The 24,387-nt window shown below is 38.8% G+C and overlaps 1 long non-coding RNA gene across 4 annotated transcripts; it reads left to right on the top strand.

Moving 5' to 3' along the window:
* Positions 1-20,061: 20,061 nt before the first annotated feature.
* Positions 20,062-24,078, top strand: LOC121977593. Of its 4 annotated transcripts, none has more exons than XR_006110957.1 (7): positions 20,062-20,715; positions 20,846-20,913; positions 21,878-21,958; positions 22,046-22,191; positions 22,285-22,356; positions 22,656-22,727; positions 23,856-24,078. It is a non-coding gene; the product is annotated as an uncharacterized LOC121977593 (long non-coding RNA). The 4 variants fall into 4 exon arrangements; XR_006110955.1 differs by having other exon boundaries at positions 23,834-24,078; XR_006110958.1 differs by lacking the exon at positions 23,856-24,078 and adding an exon at positions 22,834-23,803.
* The last annotated feature ends 309 nt before the right edge of the window (positions 24,079-24,387 follow it).

Genomic DNA, 24,387 nt, shown 5'->3' with positions numbered 1-24,387 from the left:
TTTAACCTAGGGTTTTAGCAAAACGCAAAGTCAGAATCAGACAGTCCGGAAACTGTCAAATATATCACTATTCTTCTTTCCATGTTATTGTGTGTTGTGATAACCTTATGGTGCAGGAATTAAAGTTCAAAGTTGGCTGGAAAAAGGGGCTCCAGGTGCCCGGGACGTATCCAGGCGCTCGGAGGTCTGGGTGCCCGAGACGTATCCAGGCGCTCGGAGGTCTGGGTGCCCGAGACGTATCCAGGCGCTCGGAGGACTGGGTGCCCGGATCGTGCCTAGGGGCCTGGATTGACCCAAACTCAAGCAGGAGACCAGCTGAGGTGGCACACTTAGATTAATCAGCACACGTCAGAGTCCAGGTGCCCGGATCGGTCCGAGCACTCGGAGATGGATAAATAATCAGAAATAAAAAAAAGATCTGCTACCTTAGCGACCTCCCTAGTGCCGCTCCCACGGATATGGAGGGAGGTACATGCAGATACACATGCCATAGGAGCATGGTGGGATAAACCCCAGGTCAAAATGTTCAAAAATAAAGCTTTGACGAGGCGTGAACACGTCAGTAGTCCAAGCGCCTGGACATGGATAAATCAACGATGAAACAGGATTAAATAGGCTTTGATCCAAGCACTCAGAGATGACTATAAAAGGAGCCTCGATCAGTAGCCTCAGTATAAGATCTCTACGTGATAGTTTCATCATTTGGCTGCTCAGATTACGTGCAAACTGCTCTACTATGGCGTTGCGATACCGACTCTAAGCTTCGACTTCCCTCTACTATGAGTCAGTACATTTTAATTTAAAGTTGCAACTATTTATTATTTTTATTGAATAGAGGAAGTGTAGGATTGTTACACTTCCTCTGATCATTTGTACTCGATTCTCTTTTTCAGTTGTTCCGAAAAAGATTTTTAATGAATTATCCATCGATATGGTCCGAGGGATCATGTGTCTTGGAGTAGGAGTCACTGAAGATTCCAAACCAAGTAACTTCTCAAGTTTGTGCTGTTTATTTTTTTTTGTTTCTATTTTCATTTTGTACTTAATTTTAAAATAGAAAGAATTTTTTTTAAAATCATATGATTCACCCCCTTATCACGTGCATCGATCTTATAAATGCACCCTAAGTTATCAGCTTGAAGGCATTCCCAGCAATACTCAAAAGGTTTTAAAAGTTTCAAACTTTGAGGTAACTAACACGGACTCATAACTATTAGAAGCAATCTTGAGGTTCAATGTGACCATGAGTTTTGATATTTGGGCAAAGGATTAAGTTAGGTTTACTCTTGTATTTGATATGTGTATTTGAGTTGTGCAGGCTTGCAGGATACATATATGACTTAGCTTGATGGCTTTGGGTCCGGTGAAGGATACAGCATCCGAGGGATCGTGGACAAGGCAGCAAGGACAAGTCGAAGGAAGCACACTTCGAGGCATACACAAATGATAGTATTAGGACAGGCTGCGAGCTTGAATGTATCTGAGGAATGAAAGCCAAAGGAAGGAGGCTTGAAGATAAGAGGTCAAGGCTGTGAGGAAAAGTTAAGTAAGTCGTGAGAGTCCGAGTGCGAGAGAAATATACTCGGGAAGGGAAATCCTAGGTTTAGGATTTTACTAGTAGAATGGAAACTCGACTGTCGACTGGGGTAGGGTACAAAATGTTTCTGTGCCCGACGATTGTGAAAATCAATCGTTTAGTACTGTAGTCAATCAACTGATACACTATAGTAGTCGACTTATAAAGAGCCATTGGAAAAATCGCAGAGTCTGTGGAGTACCATTGGGTGTATCCAATAGTAACACGAGTCGACTAATAATAGGAAAATCAGCCTGTATTTTCCCAATTTCTATATAATGAAGCTTAGGGTGGCTGGCTTTAGTGATGATATTAGACTTAATTGAAGTCTAATTAGAGTATCCAAGTTCCCGTGTGATCCAAGCGTCTTGATCGAATTGTGGTGAGGTTTCTCCACCGACAAGGAGGCTTGAGCTAGCTAGAGGTTTCAGGGACTAATTCATCGATGGATAGGGATCGTCTACCTTACAGACAACCGTGGAGTAGGAGTTTTATCTTTGAACCTCGTAAATTGGTGTGTTATTGTGGTTTACTTGTTTTCTTTCTTGTTTTTAACTTTTGTATTCATATTAGTTTGTATTTCCGCCGTGCACTAAAGAATACGAAGAAAAGTAAATGATTTGGAGTAAATGACTATTCGACCCTCTTCTAACCAGTCCAAAGATCCTCAACAAGTAGTATCAGAGCAAGGACGCTCTCGGTTGGACTAACCGCCAAGGAAGCTAAGGATGGTCGGCTTGATGGTTCTGCCGAAATATAAAGGGGGAAGTCCATGGGATATCGCCTTTTGGATGGTGAAAATGAAGGCTTTCATCGAGACAGATTGGAACACCATGATGGTTGTCGAGGAGCCGTTTGAAGTTCCAAGAGACGAGAAAGGGAAAAGACTCTAACCACGTTATTGGGTCAAGGAGTAAACCTCACGATCAAAGGTAAATGAAAAGATAATATCAATTTTGATCGATATTTTGCCTAATAATGTGATGAGTGTTATAGGTGAGTACAAGAACGTCCATGAGATGCGGAGCAAGGTATAGATGGTTTTAAGCGAAGAACCTAAGCCTACACACGAAGAAGAAAAGTCCAAGGAAAGGGGCGTAGTGGCTTAAGTGAAGAAGGAGCAACCGGAATGTGACATGTGTTCAACTTCCAAGGAGAAGGAAGATGAGGAGGTGTCGTCCACATCCTCAAGGGTTGAAGAAGAATCTAAGACAAGTGAAGAGGAAGTCTTGGAAGTCAACCTTATAAGCATCTCCACCGAAGTCAAGTCAGGACCATATCATTTGTTTTGGTTGCAATGAGAAGGGATACTACAAGAGTAGGAATGAAAAAGTCAAAAGGAGGAGAATGTGCATTGTGTGCTTCACGTATGGGGAGAAAGGACACTACCCCACCAAGTTCCCTAAGAAGAGAGAAATCATGAAGCTAGTGCATTTGAAAAAATAGGAGAAGAAGAAAAGCTCAAGTCAAAGGGGAGCTTCAAGGGTAAGGGAGGTATATCTTAATTTGAATTGTAATTTAAATTATTATTTTTCCATGCATGCTAGGATTGATAATAATTATCATCATGTAGCAATGAAGATTTTTGGCTTTAGGTATCATAATAGAAGTAGGGTAAATTTTAGAATTAACCCTAAGGTACCTATACATGATAAATCTAGACAAGTTAGATTCTCATTACCTAAAGAGAAGAAGGTAACGGAAAACCTAGGTAAAAATCCCAAGAAGGGGAAACATATGCCTAGAAAGGTGGGTAGGTCTAAGAATGTCCAAGGTAAACAACAAGAATCTAGAATTAGGAGTCTAGAAAAGGAAAATCAAGCTTTAAAGGCAAAACTTGATCATTTAGAGAAAACCCTAGAGAGATTCAATGTTAGATCTACAGGATTAGGCATGGTGTTGGATAGCTAAAGACCTAACGATAATAGATCGGGTCTGGGATACCAATCTAGTCCCTTCAAGACTAAAAAGAGATTATATGCTAAGGTGACACATGATAATAGCAAGGGAGGAGCAACCAAGGGCAAGGGAGAGTCATCCAAGACCAATGAGAAGATACATGCAAGAGTTACATATGATTATGGCAAGAACGAGGTGTCCAAGGTGAACTATTGTGGTTTAGCCATAGTAAAGAAAGCATCTAAGAAGATGGCTAAGGTTAAGAGCTCTAGGGGAAGCTTAAGGAGTCAATTTGGGACCCATGACCAATGGATCTCAAGTGAACATTGCTTAAGATTCTAGATGGGTCATGAAATGTGCCAAAGTGCTTTGGAGACGGACTTAAGTCTCAAATATAGGGAATTGACACATATGAGATGTGTTTCATGCATGGAAATATGAAATTGAGTTCATATTGCATGAAAATTAGTTTTAGATGTATAGATGTCATATAAACAAATGCTAGGGATGCATTATGGTTTAGTATAGGTAGATACATCAAGAGGAAATCAAAACTAAGACTTTAAGTCAAGGTTCAATTGAACCATTTGAATAGTTTTGAGTTTTGTGTAAATCTTGGGATCCATGATAAATATATTTTTGAATATATTTTTTCCAAGTAGACACGGGTAAAACAAACCTCTCCACAAAATTTGGAGATTTTTTGATGACTATAGAATTTTTAATGCATTTCTGAAATTGGATCGGAAATGTTGTTTTGAGCTGAAAACAGGTGCCAGTCGACTAGCTCAATTACCAGTCAACTGGCTCAGTTACCAATCGACTAGTAACATTGTTCATCGAGTACAGAATAGTTCTCTGAGATTATTTCGATAAAGGCAATCGACTGGTACAAGTTTGAAATTGTTTTCAGTATTAGGTTTGACAGAGACAACTCGTATAGGTGTATGAGATCCTTGGGGGATAAATACATGAGTTTAGAGTCAGTTTGGATGATAAGTTTCTACAATTAGGATATTTTTGGAAGCTTTTTGATATTAGGCAAAGGGAGAGAAGTAAGGTTTAAGTGGAAACCTTAAATACCTTTGCGGTGAGAAATTTCTAGCTCAATGGGGAGCTTAGGTGTAGGGGGAGTCTTGTGATAGGTTCCAATGCACGTTGCATATTTCATTAGCATGATTTATTGCTATTATGTTTTCTCTAACTTAAACATATTATCAAACATAAAAAATGGAGAGATTGTTAGAAGTAATTTTGAGGGTCCGGTGTGACCATGAGTTTTGATGTTTGGGCAAAGGATTTAAGTTAAGTTTACCCTTGTATTTGATATGTGTATTTGAATTGTGCAGGTTTACATGATACACATATGACTTAGCTTGATGGCTTCGGGTCCGATGAAGAATGGAGCATCTGAGGGATCGTAGATAAGGCAGCAAGGACAAGTCGAGAGAAGCACACTTCGAGACATACCCAAAGGATGGCATTGGGACAAGCCGCAGACTTGAATGCATCCGAGGAACGAGAGCCAAAGGAAGGAGGCTTGAAGGCAAGAGGTCAAGGCTGCGAGGATAAGTCACGTGAGTCATGAGGGTTCGAGTGCGAGAGAAATATACTCGGGAAGGGAAACCCTAGGTTTAGAGTTTTACTAGTCGACTGGCAACTGGACCAGTCGACTGGGGCAGAGCACAAAATGTTTCTGTATCCAACGACTGTGAAAATCAGTCAACTGGTACTGCAGCCAGTCGACTAGTACACTATAGCAGTCAACTGGTAAAGAATCGTTGGCAAAATCGCATATTCTGTGGAGTATCATTGGGTGTGTCCAACGGTAACACCGGTCAACTGATAGGGACATCAGTCGACTAGTAACGGGAAAATCAGCCTATGTGTTTTCCCCAAGCTCTATATAATGAAGCTTGGGGTGACTGGCCTTGATAACAAAATTAAACTTGGTTAAAGCCTAATTAGAGTCTTCAAGTTCCCATGTGATCCAAGCGTCTTGAACGAGTTGTGGTGAGGTTTCTACGCCGACAAAGAGGCTTGAGCTAGCCGAAAGTTCCGGGGACTAATCCACCAACAGATAGAGATCGTCCACTTTACGAACAACCGTGAAGTAGGAGCTAGATCTCCGAACCACATAAATTGACGTGTCATTGTGGTTTGCTTGTTTTCTTTCTTGTCTTTAACTTTTGTATTCATATTAATCTATATTTATGTTATACACTAACGAATACATAGGAAAGCGAACGATTTGGAGTAAACAACTATTCAACCCCCTTTCTAATCGGTCTAAAGATCCTCTCAATAATAACTTCTTGTAGGGGTCTTAGAACCAAAATTTCACATCATAAATATCTTCCCTACACTACCCTCTTCCAATACATGTCTATATTTCATAAATTCAAATCTCTTTGATCCATCAATGAATTTCCATCAAAATTCATTAATAGACTTGGTAAGATCTGATTTAACCCATTCCAAGTTAGGTACATTTCTATAATGTCTCGGAGTCCAAATGTGCCATGAGTTATCAGTTTGAAGGCATTACGGGATCTATGCAAGAGGGTATCCATGAAGCATCCGTCAATACGGGATCTTAGAGAATGATCTATTAGATGTAATTTTATCCTATTTTGTAAAAGGTTATTTTCGATTGTTGAATCTATAATTTTTAAGTCACGCAATAATAATTTTACCATTGCACTATATAATATAGTGAATATAGCGAAAGGTGGTATAAGATTCTGATGATTGGTCTAGCATAATGGAAAAGGGTGTAAAAACTCACTTAGTTGCTTTTCTTCTTCCCTCGTTAATTTTAACTTAAAACTCGGTGCTTCCTTCCTTGTTCAGATAAAATAGGTCATGCATATCATTATCTCACATTAACTCAAAATATATATATACATATATATAGAGTGATACTAGCCTGCACACCCACCGTGGGCACCCAGCATGGGTACCCCTCACAGGTAGAAACACCTTGGATGATTCAAGACCCCTCCCCCAATTTTTTTTTGTTTATTTTTTTAAGTTCCCGATTGTTTTAGTAAGATTTTACCTTTAGAGTTTAGGGGTTGTGTTATAGTATTAAGTATATAAAAAATTTAAATCGAAAAAAATTTTGAGCGTGCATAGGGTGTGCAGGATATATATATATATATATATATATATATATATATATATATATATATATATATATATATATATATATATATTTGATACCCTACGGACCTTAACCTGGGAACCTATCCGGACCGGACTCGGGGCGCCTGGAATTGATCCAGGAGTCCGTTGGCGACATGGTCCAGCCGCCTGGAATCATTCCAGGCACCTGGACTCATGTAGTATATATTTTTTGTGTCTTATTTTAGGATATATTATATGTATTGAGGGTTCAAAATTTTAAGATTTAGGAGTCGAGCTATAATGAGTTTGAGTCAATAAGATTTTCCCTCTAGGTTCATGCTTCCCTCTTGATTTATAGTGTTCCAGATTAAAAATTTTAGATGCTTATAGGGTATATTATATGTATTTAGGGTTTAAGATTTTAAAATTTTGGGATTGGGTTATAATGAGTTTAAGCTAATAAGATTTTCCTCTAAGATTCAGGCTTTCCTCTTGGGTTATAATGTTCAAGATAAATAATTTTAGATGCTAACGAGGTATAATCTATATATTTAGGATGTTTTAAAGAACTTTTTATTTTTAAAGATCTAAAAAAAATATAAAAAAAAAGAGTGAGGGTGTAATCCAGACACCCCAATCAAAATTTAAAAAAAAAATAAAAAAATAAATTGGGGGTCCCTAGAATTATTCCAGGCACTCCGATTGATATGTCGCAGCAGTCCGTAACATATCATTACACTGTGTTATACCGACAGAATAAAGTCTGAATATTTGTTTCCGATTGATCAAGAAATGTATTTTTCCGCCTTCTGTTTGGACCTATGCAATGATGAGCGGGATAGATCTTAGTACAAAATTTCTTTTGTTGTTGATTGATATATTTCTTTAGATATCAGAGTATGCCAAAATTTCCTCTCTCATTTCTTGATAAATTGCAAGATTTTGTTGAATGTCTATTAGTCGTTCCCATGATTTAAATTCAAACCTCTTTTTTTCACATTATCTACAAAAATCCCATTTGTTTGCTCAAAAGCCAACTGAATTGATTGTTGGAGCTAGTTTTGTGTAATTATTACTTAGTTTTAAAAATTAACTTACGACCAAATTTATTTCTGTTTCTGTTGCAAATTTCATCATATTGTTTATAATAGTGTTTACGATCAGATTTATTTTTGTTTTTATTGTAAATTTCATCATATTGTTTACAATAGTATTTACAATCAGATTTATTTCGGTTTCTGTTGTAAATTTCATCATATAGTTACAATAGTGTTTCTGTTTTACATTATCTGCGATAAGTTATATTTTTTTATTTATTTATCTAATTACCTATTGTCAATTATAATGTGAGTGTGGCTGGAAATGGAAAAAAATAGAGTTGATGATCAAGAATACATTCCCTACATTACAGATGATCGAAAGTAAAAAATTGGAATAGAATTCTCATCACTAGATGAGACATATTCATTCTATAACCAGTATGCACGAGAAGTTGGGTTTAGTTCAAGGATGCACACGAGCAAGAAAAATAAGATGACAAATGAAGTAACGTGGAAACAAATTGTATGCTTTAAAGAAGTGCATACAGATCTAATGCGGTGGAATAAACATACAAAAGCTGATCAACTGACAAAAGAAAGAGCATGTGGCGCAGTTAGAACGGATTGTAAATCAAATATTGCATTTGTCAAGAAACAAACTGGACCTAATTGGGTTGTTAGTAACTTTATAGAAACTCATAATCATCTACTCTTGACTTCATCAAAGGTGCATTTGCTACGCTCACATCGTAATGTTTTGGTAGCAAAGAAAATATTGACAAAACAATTTTTAGAGGACGATGTACTAACTTGTCAACAAATACGAATATTGGAGATAGAGTATAGAGGGCTTTTTCTTTGATTATGAGACTGATTCAGATAATAGATTTAGTAGGTGTTTTTGGGCTGATTATATATCTAGGCGGGCATACAGTGTATTTGGTGATGTAATTGTATTTGATACGACATATAATACCAACAAATTTGACTTGATTTTGACACCTTTTACAGGAGTTAATCATCATCATCAGATAATTATTTTATGTTGTGGGTTTCTAAGTGATGAGAAAATTGAATCTTTTGTTTGGTTGCTTAAGAAGTTCATAGAAGTCATGCCTAAAGATCTACCAAATGTTATCATCACTGATCAGGATCCTGCTATGACAAAAGCAATTGCACAAGCTTTTTCTCAAATAATGTATCCATATTATTTATGGCACATACTAAACAAATTCCCAGAAAAATTAAACCCTTTGACTTTTCAAAATCACTATCAAAGTTTAAAGAATGTCATTGCAAATTATACAACACCTGTTGATTTTAAAAAGTCACGGGAAGAGGCTATCAAGTGTGCTAACTTAGAGAATAATGATTGATTATCGTTGATGTATGAATTGCAACACAGATGGGTGCCAATATATTTTATCCATTTATTTTGTGCTGGAATGTCAAGTAGTCAAAGATCTGAAGGTTCACATGAATTTTTCAAGAGATATGTCTCAAATAAGAATTCATTAATGAATTTTATCACTCATTTTAATAGAGCACTGAGACACCAAAGACACAATGAGTTAGTTGCGGACCATATTGATATGAATGAGCATCCTAAAATTAAGACAAACTGGCCAATGGAAACTCAAATGGCTAAGCTGTACAAAAAAAAAAAATTACTAGAGTTTCAAAGTGAAATGAGCGAGAGTCATGGTAATTATGTGCAACAAGCATTTACAGGAGTTGACTCATTGGTTTACCATGTGATGAAATCTCAAAGTTCTTCTTCCTCTAAACCAAGGGTACTCACGCATGACAAACAAAGAGACTACATATGTGTAGCTGCACGAAATTTGAGTTTGAGGGCATTCCATACAGACATATTTTAACTTTTTCACATCAACCAAGTGTTTCATTTGTCTAATACATATATACTCAAACGATGGCCACGAGATACAAAAGTTTGAGCAATATATGCTTTGGGGTAGTAAAATTTCATTAATAATCCAGAATCAGAAAGGTGTTTGATGTCGAGACACTCGAGGTTTTCCTATAAAGCTTCAATATTAATTGATGATGTATCTTTGACTAATGAGGGCACAACCTTTTTGGATGAACAATTTGATTGTATCTACAACAAAATTCAAAAGATGAATATTCACTACAACAAAAATGTTAAAAGACAACACACCCATACGACAACGATTTTAAAAGAAAGCATTGCGTATTTGCTCAAAGACAACGGTTTTTGCCAAAACCGTTGTCTTTGAGCTCCCCATTAAATATAAAAGATAAAGGTTTTGGGAAAACTATTGTCATTGAGCGATTTCTTTTTGAATCAACAACACTTTTTACAACGGTTTTCTAAAACCGTTGTCTTTAAGCGCTTTTTTAGCGGTTACGACAACAGTTTTGAAAAAATCGTTGTCTTTTGACTTTATTCGTTCGTCATTTTCCCCTCGCAATTTTACTTTCCCTCCCTCCGAAATCTTTTCGGCGCCGTTGTCTTTAGACTTTATTCGTTCGTCATTTTCCCCTTTGCGTTCCCAAAGCCTAAGCCATTTTCCTTTCTCTCTTCTAGACCGCGGCTGTCACGCCCCGGGGGAGTCCCTGTCCGAAGAAATTTCGGCAGCACCTACCTTGTACGGCTGACAATCTGAATCATTTATACATGCACAATATACATCAGCCACAGGCGGCTGGAATATACACACAACCACGGTGTTATATAATACAGCCTACTCGGCTGATACAATAAAAACACAACCACGTAGTTATATGTAAAGCAGCCCACTCGGCTGTACCAAAACCAAAACACAACGGAAAATGACAGAAACCAAATACAAACCAAACACAAAACTACTAGCCGGCTAGGCTTCACAACCAACAACCAATATAAAATACCACATAACAACATCAACGCTCCAGAAGCAAAACCGGAGTACAGAGCTAAACACACTGATACATAAAATAAATAAAACTTAACGGAAACTATAGTCTTCTGATGTGACGTGGGAACCGGCAACCAGGATACTCCCAAGCGACCATAAGAATCTGGTACCTGAAAAATATAGTATCAACGGGGGTGAGTTCAACAACTCAGCGAATACCAATAGACATGTCTAGTAAGATATATCTAACAACAATAAACATGGAATACAGCTTCCTAATCATATATAGGAAATATGCAAAACTGAAAGATAACTGAGGAAGCTATACTCACCAGGAACTCCTATCCAGAACAAAAGGGTCATCAAACCAGATACACGATATGCCTCCTGTATACATGTCAAACAAATGCATCCACCAAAATGCAGCATATAAGTGCAGAAAGCACAAGCAATAAATGCATCAATGCGTATGATGCCAATGACATGTCCTGGTCACCACTACTCTCCAGTCAGCCGTCTCACACATGATGGTGAGACCGAGTGGGTTGGGCTGTGACAACCGTGCACTCTGCCATCACTACTCCTGATGAGTGACCGAGTGGATGGAATGCTGTCGGAGTAAACCTATCCTCCTTACCCCAAATCATAAATGGGGGAGCTCAATGCTCTCATCTCCAGGTACACGATGACGGGGAGGGGTACCTGTCCTGCTACAACGCTGCGTCACACTAACCCATGAGTGGACCAACGGAGCCCTTGACAGAGCACCTGCTGCAACACACCCTGCCTAAATATACCACTAACCCATGAGTGGTCGTGTGTGCAGATACATGTAACTGGCGATGTGCTCAACAATAATGGAGCCGACAATCGCACAGCATGCAATCATGCGAATGGTGCATGACACTAAGCATGGCAATATCCTGTACCAATCCATATATATAAAATGTGTAACCTAGAATAAATTGACCTAATCAATGGTCTAGGTACATAGATCAGATAAGGAATCAAAAACCCTAGATCCTGAACATATCCACCTCCATAAAATATGTACCATCAATATACATAGATCAAAGAAAAAGGGTCTAGATACACAGATCAGATATGATATAAAAATATAGATACACATGCCAGATAATAAAAATTCAGAATCTAGTCATAAACTCAGTAAAGCATGGTATGTCACTTACTCTAGAAACTAAGGTACTCATGACAATAATCACGAGGTATAAACATGGATACATAACAAGCGACAAAACAGAACATGCTATAGGTATCAAACCATGACATACCAACGGCAAACATGATCATTGCTTGTAGCTATAACATACTATGCATATCCAATTGACAATATCATAAAAGATAAGTCAAGAGGTACTCGCCTCCAATAAGAAGGTCCAATCCAGTCCAAATCCGATGTCGAGATGCTCGTCTCATGTCAAAGTCCTGTGTCACCAATATATATACATTTGTATTTAGCTACAACTCAAATGAATAGCTAAATAAAAATCCTTAAGAACAACAAAATAAACTGGGTTCTTCTACATCATGTCAAACCCCCAAGACAATATAATTTGGATAACTATCTACAAAAGTCCTCTTCACTACATCCACAAGCCAACTCAAACCTTGGAGTTTCCACACTATTCAAAATTCCCAATTAAAACAACTCAAACCTCATTCAACAATTTAATTTATCTATTTGACCAAATCATCCCCAAGAATAACCTCAAGCCAAGCAATTACAAACTAGAATTAATTCTCCAAACCAAAATCCCCTTCAGTATCCCCTACAAATCTCATCATAGTCAATCATTTAAGAATATAAAATGATTGTCCCTAGTAATCACATTCACACTGTTACACTCTAGATAATCCTCCATAATAATTCATTTTGATCTGTCCTTATCAATAACATTTCTAATTCCCACAAAAATCTATCATCTTTGATTACCTCTGCAACCTCAATTACCTCTTTAGTGGAATTTAAATTAATATCATTCTTATCAAACTCAATTCAAAGTCATCGAGATTAAATTGTTGCTCTTCAACATCATCAAGCATACATACACTTCCAAACACAGATATTACAGATGCCACCCACAACAAAGCAACATGGAATAAAAGTCTACACTACCACAATCCAAAGAGACACTTTCCAAATCAAACATGTTTCGAGAAACAAACTAAAATTGATTACCAAGTCAACAGCCGGCAGCAACGGCAGCTTCGATAACCAGTTGCAGTGGCTGCTTCGACAATGAGTAACAGCGGTCGTATAGGAAGCAACACACTTGGGAAGGTGACAACCGGTCGTCGGTTCGCAACGGTCGGCAGTGGTGCTAGAGCACAGTGGAGGCGGTCGTCTGCCGGCACTAGGGCAGAGCATCCACGGTGTCATCGCACAGAGATCAGAAGAGGGGAAGGGCGGCGGCGCGTTGCAGATCTAAGGCACGACTGTTTAGCAGGGGCGTCGGCGCTAGGGCAAAGGAGCTTGGTCGGCTGTCGGTGCTCGAAAGAGGAGAAGGGGGATCGGCCGGGCTAGGGCAGAGGAAGCCGCGGCGCTAGGGCACACAAGGAAGACCGGAGGCACTTCCGTGCGGCATCGACACTCTGCAGAGTAGAGGAGCGGCGGCTCTCGTCGCCGGCGGCAGAGGGGAGAGTGCGTGCACATGAGAGAGATGAGGAGAAGATCGGGTTTGGGAGAGGAAACCGGTGCGAGGAAGAAGGAGAAAAGGAATGGGCGGAGAAGGGAGTTAGGGCTTCTGTGCCGCGGGGAAAATCGGGAGGAGAAAGAAAATAACGAGAAAAAGAAAAAGGAAAAGCAATAAAACTTTTTCTAACTTAAATGGGGTAGCCTAAATAGACTTTCCCGGAGCCCGATTTTACCCCCGTAAACTCATTCATACGGTCTCCGAAAAATTCCAGAAAAATTTCTAAAAATTTCTAAAAATTTCAGAAAATTCCCTTATCATTATTCGCCATTTTTTCGGTATTTTACATTCTCCCCCACTAATAAAAATTTGGTCCCCAAATTTTGTTATCTACCATCAGCAAATAATAGCAAAAGCTATAACAGTATAAATGCTGAACGGAACCATAACTTACATACCTCAAGTGAAAAGATGAGGGTATCGAGCTCGGATAGTATCCTCGAGCTCGCATGTAGCCTCCTCATCCGAATGACGCTGTCATCCGACTTTAACCAGTCAAATAGTCTTGTTCCGCAACTGACACTCTTTCCGGTCTAAAATCCGTACTAGAACCTCCTCGTAGGTCACGTCAGGCTGTACGAGAACTGAGATATCTGTCAGCACATGTGTCGGGTCAGGTACGTATCTCCTCAGCATAGATATGTGGGATACGTCATGAACTCCTGCCAGGGACGGTGGTGGTGCCAACCGGTAAACTACCGCTCCAATCCTTTCCGAGATCTGGAAAGGTCCAATGTATCGCGGGCTAGCTTACCTCTGAGGCCAATCTCTTCACCCCTTTTGTGGGTGAAACTCGCAGAAATACATGGTCGCAAATAGAGAACTCTTAGAGTCTCCGACTCCGGTCAGCATAACTCTTCTGGCAGTCTTATGCCTCTGACATCCTCCATCTGATAGTATGGACCAACTCTGCCTCACGCTGAGCTCTATGAGGTCCCAACAACTGGGCCTCTCGGATTCTCGTCCTGATCGACGACTGAGCAACTATGGTAACAGGAATACCCTGCTCTGTATGTCCCTGCTCCTCAAGGTCTAACTCGGAGAAACCCTGAATCAAGTCCGTGACCACAACTCGGTGGCAAGCTAAAGTCCCTATGGGCTTCCTGCTAAGTGCATCGGCAACCACATTAGCTCTCCCCAGGTGATAGCTAATGGTACCATCATAATCCTTCAGGAACTCCATCCATCTCCTCTATCGGAGATTAAGTTCCTTCTGAGTAAAAATATATTTGAGACTCTTATGATCAGTGAAAGTCTCAAATGTAATGCCGTATAAATGATGTCATCAAATCTTCAAAGCAAAGATGATGACGGCTAACTCCAGATCATGTACAGGATAGTTCTTCTCATGCTCCTTCAATTGACAAGAAGCATAGGAGACTACTCTGACATGCTGCATCAGAACAGCACCCAAATCCTGAAGAGTCACGTCGGTGTAGAGCACGAATCTGTCATCTCCAGAAGGTATAACCAACAATCAGAGCCGACACCAGTCTCCGCTTCAGCTCCTGGAAGCTGGTCTTGCAATCCTCAGTCCAAGTGAACTTCATGCCTTTCCTTGTCAGGCGTGTAAGTAGCATAGAAATCCGTGAGAAACCCTCAACGTATCTCCGGAAATATCTAGCCAAACAAAGGAAGTTACGAGCCTCTTCTATAGACTCCGTCTACTCCCAACGGTAACAAGCTCGATCTCCTGTGGAACCACGGTATACCCTACTGGTGACCGTGTGTCTCAAATATCTCACAGAAGACAACCAAAATACGCACTATTGATCTTCGCATATAGATGTTCCCATCAAAACATCTCAAGAACTATGCAAAGATGATGTGCGTGACTCACCGCAGATCCGAAATAGATCACAACATCGTCAACAAAGACAATGGAAACCGATCTAAACATCCTCGAAATACCAGAATCATCGAGCCCCTGAAAACATCTAAGGCTCTGCAAACCCTAATGGTAAAACTAAAATACATAATGTTCGTATCACAGACATTCCTAACCATAAGATCTCCGATAATAAGTCGGAAATCTGATCACCAACAACATAAATCACCAAAGAATAAATCCTCCAGTGTGAGAGCAACGCTCCATCACAAGAAATACCACATATGTGGGAGCAACGCTCTACCACAAACAATCCGTAATATGTGAGAGCAACGCTCTACCACAACCAATCTGTAATATGAGGGAGCAACGCTCCACCACAACAATCCAAAATATGTAAGAGCAATGCTCTACCACAAACCAACAATAATATGTGGGAGCTCCGCTCCACCACAAACGATCCATAAGTATCTAAGGCACCTAACTATCCAACTAGAGGCTGCACGAGATCACTCAACCACATATCACTGTGGGCAGCCAAAGGTATAACAATCCAGCAATCAATTCAAACTCATCGTCAAATCTATCAACATCGTAGTGAGTCACCCACTGATAAGAAAATTGGTTGACAGGGTAATCCAACAAATGACATAATGCAGACACCCCACATCCTGCATTCAACATAAGTATAATCATCATGCTGCTACCAACAATACACCTAGCACACGTGCTCACACAACATATGTATGATCGACATAATCCTCCAATTTGTACACACCACACATACTCACAACATAGGTATAATTCATCGTGATACCTCCAACAATGCATACCGAACCCGTGTGCATATATCAACATAGGTATAATCAACAATACACCTCAAACAACACTCACATGACATATATACACCTATGCTAAGAGTATAATCAATGCAATACTTCCAACAAATCATAATCGACACGAGTATACATTCAGAACAATCATATAATAAACAAGATACCTCAAATATTACACCGAACACATCTGCGCATATCACAACTCAGATTAAATCGATAAGATACCTCCAATAAAAACACTCAAACACATGTCCACATTTCACAACATAGATTTAATTGACAAAATACCTCCAATAAACCAATCAGACCACTCAGGTATATTCTACTAGAAACCCACAATAACATAACTGGAAAAATACACCCACTACATTAAATCAGACCGTCCATCATAACACTCCTACAACACATAATAATCATATGTACACACCACATAGATATACAGAATCAGCATATTTAATCCAATCAACCTGATATTCCCCATGCTACATATAAGTTATCCAACCAGGTATATAAAGTCTAAAAATTAAAGTACCCATAGAATAGGATACATCGATCCTCTATAGACTAACCAAGCCGACAATGGTATAAGACCAATTCAGTCTTTTCCACGTCGATACAAGCCCTGTACTCAAATGTACTCTAGATACCTAACTAAGCACAAATAATCAAAAGATTCGAACCTCTAAAAATAGAGTATGACTGTCCTCTACTGATCAAAACAACAAAACTAAATCAGTCATCTACTAACTAATCAAGAATACCTTAATCCTCCACAAGCAACTAAGGTATATCAATATACGACTACCCAAATCAACAAGTGTAAATCAGACTCCTACTGACCGATCTAACAAGAGTAAATCAATATTTACTGATGAAATTAAATAAGATAACATGGTATTCTACTGGCTAGGTCAACATAAATAGGTAGATACTATCCACTACACAGCTAATAATAGCAGAGGCGGGTATGTGCCTCCATCTCCTACTAGTAGTACTAGAAGCTAAAAACTACTGATGTATGATATGAAAAATCACCAGAAACTGTAACCCTTAATCTCTATTACGGTCGATCATCATCAGTGGCTAACCCATCACATGTAATATGGCTACAACATCAAACAGATATCAGATACAAAGAGCTATTACATGTCATAACTATCACAGTCAACAATGCATACACTAACAAAATAGTAGGATAATAGTATACCAACATACCTCCTATAGCTTGGAGATGTCCTGCTGCTGCCAGGTCCCAAAACTCGAAAAAGTCACATCGAGAAAACTAAAACACGAAATCCAAAACACGGGATATAAAACTCGTAATCCGTGCTCTGATACCAAATAAATTGATATCAGATAAATCTCGAAAATCCAGAACACATAGCAAGTATCGTATACCTGCTCTGATACCACTAAATTGTCACGCCCCGGGGGAGTCTCTGTCCGAAGAAATTTCGGCAGCACCTCCCCTGTACGGCTGACAATCTGAATCATTTCTACATGCACAATATGCATCAGCCACAGGCGGCTGGAATATACATACAACCACGCAGTTATATTATACAGCCTACTCGGCTGATACAATAAAAACACAACCACGTAGTTATATGTAAAGCAGCCCACTCGGCTGTACCAAAACCAAAACACAACGGAAAATGACAGAAACCAAATACAAACCAAACACAAAACTGCTAGCCGGCTAGGCTTACACAACCAACAACCAATACAAAATACCACATAACAACATCAACGCTCCAGAAGCAAAACCGGAGTACAGAGCTAAACACACTGATACATAAAACAAATAAAACTTAACGGAAACTATAGTCTTCTGATGTGACGTGGGAACCGGCAGCCAGGATACTCCCAAGCGACCATAAGAATCTGGTACCTGAAAAATATAGTGTCAACGGGGGTGAGTTCAACAACTCAGCGAATACCAATAGACATGGCTAGTAAGATATATCTAACAGCAATAAACATGGAATACAGCTTCCTAATCATATATAAGAAATATGCAAAACTGGAAGGTAACTGAGGAAGCTGTACTCACCAGGAACTCCTATCCAGAACAAAAGGGTCGTCAAACTAGATACACGATATGCCTCCTGTATGCATGTCAAACAAATGCATCCACCAAAATGTAGCATATAAGTGCAGCAAGCACAAGCAATAAATGCATCAATGCGTATGATGCCAATGACATATCCTGGTCACCCCTACTCTCCAGTCAGCCGTCTCACACATGATGGTGAAACCGAGTGGGTAGGGCTGTGACAACCATGCACTCTGCCATCACTACTCCTGATGAGTGACCGAGTGGACGGGATGCTGTCAGAGTACACCTATCCTCCTTACCCCAAATCATAAATGGGGGAGCTCAATGCTCTCATCTCCCGGTACACGATGACGGGGAGGGGTACCTGTCCTGCTACAACGCTACGTCACACTAACCCATGAGTGGACCAATGGAGCCCTTGACAGAGCACCTGCTGCAACACACCCTGCCTGAATATACCACTAACCCATGAGTGGTCGTGTGTGCAAATACATGTAACTGGCAATGTGCTTAACAATAATGGAGCCGACAATCGCACAACATGCAATCATGCGAATGATGCATGACACTAAGCATAGCAATATCCTGTACCAATCCATATATATAAAATGTGTACCCTAGAATAAATTGACATAATCAATGGTCTAGGTACATAGGTCAGATAAGGAATCAAAAACCCTAGATCCTGAACATATCCACCTCCATAAAATATGTACCATCAATATACATAGATCAAAGAAAAAGGGTCTAGATACACAGATCAGATATGATATAAAAATATAGGTACACATGCCAGATAATAAAAATTCAGAATCTAGTCCTAAACTCAGTAAAGCATAGTATGCCACTTACTCTAGAAACTAAGGTACTCATGGCAATAATCACGAGGTATAAACATGGATACATAACAAGCGACAAAACAGAACATGCTATGAGTATCAAACCATGACATACCAAAGGCAAACATAATCATTACTTGTAGCTATAAAATACTATGCATATCCAATTGACAATATCATAAAAGATAAGTCAAGAGGTACCCGCCTTCAATAGGAAGGTCCAATCCAGTCCAAATCCGACGTTGAGATGCTCGCCTCGTGTCAAAGTCCTGTGTCATCAATATATATACATTTTTATTTAGCTACAACTCAAATGAATAGCTAAATAAAAATCCTTAAGAACAACAAAATAAACTGGGTTCTTCTACATCGTGTCAAACCCCCAAGACAATATAATTTGGATAACTATCTACAAAAGTCCTCTTCACTACATCCACAAGCCAACTCAAACCTTGGAGTTTCCACATTATTCAAAATTCCCAATTAAAACAACTCAAACCTCATTCAACAATTTAATTTATCTATTTGACCAAATCATCCCCAAGAATAACCTCAAGCCAAGCAATTACAAACTAGAATTAATTCTCCAAACCAAAAGCCCCTTCAGTATCCCCTACAAATCTCATCATAGTCAATCATTTAAGAATATAAAATGATTGTCCCTAGTAATCACATTCACACTGTTACACTCTAGATAATCCTCCACAATAATTCTTTTTCATCTGTCCTTATCAATAACATTTCTAATTCCCACAAAAATCTATCATCTTTGATTACCTCTGCAACCTCAATTACCTCTTTAGTGGAATTCAAATTAATATCATTCTTATCAAACTCAATTTAAAGTCATCGAGATTAAATTGTTGCTCTTCAACATCATCAAGCATACATACACTTCCAAACGCAGATATTACATATGCCACCCACAACAAAGTAACATGGAATAAAAATCTACACTACCACAATCCAAAGAGACACTTTCCAAATCAAACATGTTTCGAGAAACAAACTGAAATTGATTACCAAGTCAACAGCCGGCAGCAACGACAGCTTCGATAACCAGTTGCAGCGGCTGCTTCGATAATGAGTCACAGCGGCCGTATAGGAAACAACACACTTGGGCAGGTGAGAACCGGTCGTGGGTTCGCAACGGTCGGCAGTGGTGCTAGAGCACAGTGGAGGCGGCCGTCTGCCGGCACTAGAGCAGAGCATCCGCGGTGTCGCTGTTTAGCAGGGGCGTCGGCGCTAGGGCAAAGGAGCTTGGCCGACTGCCAGCGCTCGGAAGAGGAGAAGGGGGATCGGCCGGGCTAGGGCAGAAGAAGCCGCGGCCCTAGGGCACACAAGGAAGGCCGGCGGCACTTTCGTGCAGCGTCGGCACTATGCAGAGTGGAGGAGAAGCGGCTCTCGTCGCCGGCTGCAAAGGGGAGAGTGCGTGCACGCGAGAGAGATGAGGAGAAGATCGGGTTTGGGAGAGGAAATCGGCGTGAGGAAGAAGGAGAAAAGGAACGGGCGGAGAAGGGAGTTAGGGCTTCTGTGCCGCGGGGAAAAATCGGGAGGAGAAAGAAAATAAAGAGAAAAAGAAAAAGGAAAAGAATTTCTCGTTTAAATGGGGTAGCCTAAACATGCTTTCCCGGGGCCCGATTTTACCCCCGTAAACTTGTCCATACGGTCTCCGAAAAATTCCAGAAAAATTTCTAAAAATTCCAGAAAATTCTCTTATCATTATTCGCCATTTTTTCTGTATTTTACAACACGACAGGAAGGGGTGCCACCTTTGCTGGATCTTCTTCCACGACGGTGTGCTCTTCTCTCGTTTCCTGGTGAGCGGGTTTCTGACCTTCCACTGTTGCTTCTTTGGCTTGAATCCGGACTCAGATCTGAAAGCGAAGCAGCGGAGTGTGGCACTACCAAAGGTATGCTCCGATCCAACTTTTGATCCTTTTTCTCGCTCAACCATCTTCGTCAAACTTCTAATATGGAGTTTCTTTCTTACCTTTTTCCGTTATTTTTTTTTCTTCTTGGATTCTGTTGTTGGGAATGCAGATCTACTTAACAAAGACTACACTAACGACCAGAAGCTGACCATCTCCACCTATAGTGACTCCGGATTGGTAAAACCTCTTCTGGACATTTGATTTTTCACCTTAAATTTTCCTTCCTCTTCCCAGTTTGTCTTGCTGGATTGGTTTGTCGGGGTTAAATCTCTTTGATTCACTTGTTGTTTTGTACGTGTAAGAGAGAGAGATTTTCGAAAAACCCTAAATGATCCACAGTTGTGATTGTGAGAACAGGGGGGAAAAAATCTATAGACAGTTAAATTTACTCGTTAAAAGCATACGTAGCCTATTAGGGTATCAGATTAAGCCAAAAGTTTTGAAATAAATTGTGTCCATTACAAGAATGAAGGATGGATTTTCTGTTTGAAAAATAATAAGGATTTCAATTTTGGTTTGTAAAAAAAAGCATTCCTCTCTTCTTGTAGCATGGTCTTGGCCTTCCTCACGACAACCAAGGTGGAAGGGACCATGCTTTTTCTGTGGTTAAAAGCATTCCAGAGTCTTTTGCCCATTTTATTTGAATCTTTAATGAAATGAACTAAAATAAATGATATGTAAGATAAACCTTTTAAGTATTTTTATGAATAAATATCATATTTTAGTCTATTTTATAATTTCATATCTATGAACCTAATATTTTACAATTGCAGATTTTGTCAAAATGCTTCATGATGCAAATCTTATTTGACAACCTTGTTAACATTAACAATAGTGTTAACTCCAAACAGATTGTTCTTTTGGTATTGCCTTTTTGACATCACCATGAATTAGTACACACATCTATCAAATATATGATCGGAGAGCAACCATAGTGCAATAAGGTAACATTCTGTGGTTGTTTGAAACAAATTTTCTCTCAACTTAATAACCAATTTCCTGTGTTCTTCTTATAACCATTTGTTTGCCTCTTCTTTCACTCTTTGAAAGAATGGTATTTGTATTGTACCTTTAATTAATTGTTTGTACATGGCTTGGATCGTGGTATTTCTTGTCCATTTGTTTCTATTTTTTTTATCAGATTTTTTCGTGAAGAATAATATTGGTTAGATCTGCAAGATCGAAGGATTGATTAGCCCTGTTTAAGTGGGCCGAGAAGATGGTAAGGAATACAGAAGATGCTGATTGGGAAAAAGGGTGACTTTGTTCTTTAAAAAAGGTGATGGGTGGATTTGGTTTGGTTCGGCAGGGGAAGCTCTTCTGGAGCTTAAGCTGGGTTTCAACGACTCCAAGCAGCTGTTGTGGAGCTAGCGGCCTAGTGCTTACCGATTCCCACCCTTGCTCATCCTGGCTCAACGTCTCCTGCCAGCCTTCCGACTTCACCGTCCGGTCAATGTAATTATTCTATCGTATAGGCTATTTTCTTGTATTTGTATTAGTATTTTAGGTTTTGGAAGCTTGCCTTACCAATTCTTATTTCCATTGCAGTGACTTTCCTTATATGTAGCTCGGTGGCATCATCTCCATGAGAATTGGCCAGATTCCGAGGCTTCAAATATTGTAAGTACATTTTTCTTTTAGCTCCTTTTTTTTCCTACTAGAACATCTTCGAATGCATGGTGATTCTGAAAAAAAAAAATATGATGTAATATTAAATCCCAAACAAGGAGACTGTGAACCACCATTTGGTAGACCACCATATTAATTTTTAAATTGTTCTATTCAATATACTATTTCTTAATTATATTTCTCTTGCTAGTGTTTGCTCTAGATTTGAGATAGTACTGAAGATGAAATTTCTAATCTTAAGTAGTTATAGTGATGGAATTCTTTCAAAGATGAAATTATCATTGTGGCAGGGTTTTGCACCAAAACAGCTTGCACAGTCCTATTCCAATTGTGATAAAGAACTGCACTGAGCTAAGAGCATTGTATGTGTTTTCTTCTATTCATATTTTTTTTATCGATTATAGTTATTGGCAATGAGAATTTACTATATATTGTTGCATGAAGGTGTCACATTACTTATTTTTCAAGGTATCTGAGAGCTAATTACCTTCAAGGGAACATTCCACCCAAGATTAGAGAACTTGTGCACCTTACCATCTTGTAGTTTTTACATTCCCTTGTTTTCTTTTGTTATATAGTTGTTTCTTTAATCAGTTTTCTTGAGCTTGATGTAAAAAAATATAGAGACTTGTCAAGCAATTTGCTCAGGGGCACAATTCCTCCATCTATTAGCTCTCTGAACCAATTACGATTTCTGTGAGTCTTCATGTGATTATTGGTGGCTAGGCAGTTTGTTGTTGCAGAGTTAACTGTTTGACTATGATTTTTTTAACAACTGTAGAAATTTATCAACAAATTTCTTGTCTGGTGAGATTCCAACTGTTGGAATCCTTGTAACTTTCCAAAGCATTTCATGAGTAACTCTTCTATTCTCTATGATGCTTCATTGGCTTGCTCCATTAATTGTTATATGTTATCCAATTGTTTTCTACTTGGGCAACTGAAGTTTTTTTCCCCATTACACAAGTATTCTCTTCTATCTTTTTATTTAATATATAGTGCATAACTAGCATTCTGGGTGAAAATATCTTATTAGTTCTGCTCAGTGTTAGAATGTGTTATGTTAGCACTTTCATGGTCATAACTATAGAAGAGAGGCCTCCAATATGTGACTTTGCATTTGACCTTTTAGTGTTTGTTGGATAAGTTTTATGACATTGTCAACCTTAAAGTATCATGCTTTGATTTGAATATGACACTGGGCTAAATTGAACTCAATTAAGAACCATATGATTTATATGATTGAGATTGTTGCAAATTGCCAAATAGTTGTGGATGTTATGCAATTTCATTTCCTTCTATACCAGTTGCTAATTTCCAATAGCATGCTGCACAAATAAGACAACAGTAGTGCAAAGCTGAATTGTATCATCAATCCGTATGTGTTTCAGCAGGTTAAGATAATTCTTATTCGCCTACATGTACATTTTATCTTTTAATGTCTTTATAATTTGTTTATTTTTATCAGCTCCTACAGCTTAATTCTACAGATTTGATTGCCAAGGGAAATTTGTATACTCGATCACGTGAAGATGCAGCCAATAAGTTACTGGAAAGGGCTTTAAAGATTCAGTTGGGAAGAGGATTTTAGCTGGCATATTTTGGATTTCGATTACACAACTATTATTTTCTCATTTTGATGTGTGTAGTTAATTTTTGAAATTTGAAGATAACATTTTCATGGATTGAATGTAATAAATATTTAGTTTTGTATTGGTGGTTTCTTTATATTAAATAAAGATTGGTTGTTTGTTATTATCATGTTACAACATGAACATTAAAGATAACGATCAGAAACGTAAAAAGTACGTAACCACAACGGATTTTTTTTGTGAGAAGTGATAAAAGACAACGATTTTATCCGTTGTAAAATATATTAAAATTATATACCACAACAGTTTATATCTGTTGTAAAAAGAGTCTACCACAACAGTTTATATCTGTTGTCTAAATTATCTACCACAATGGTTTTAAAATATTGTCGTATCCTTCGTAAACAAATTTTGAGCATATAAACAACAA

This window comes from Zingiber officinale, chromosome 4B (genome assembly GCF_018446385.1).
Source record: "Zingiber officinale cultivar Zhangliang chromosome 4B, Zo_v1.1, whole genome shotgun sequence".
NCBI lineage: Eukaryota > Viridiplantae > Streptophyta > Magnoliopsida > Zingiberales > Zingiberaceae > Zingiber > Zingiber officinale.
The sequence above is the reverse complement of the archived record's forward strand: the minus strand, read 5'-3'. Positions and strand labels throughout refer to the sequence as shown.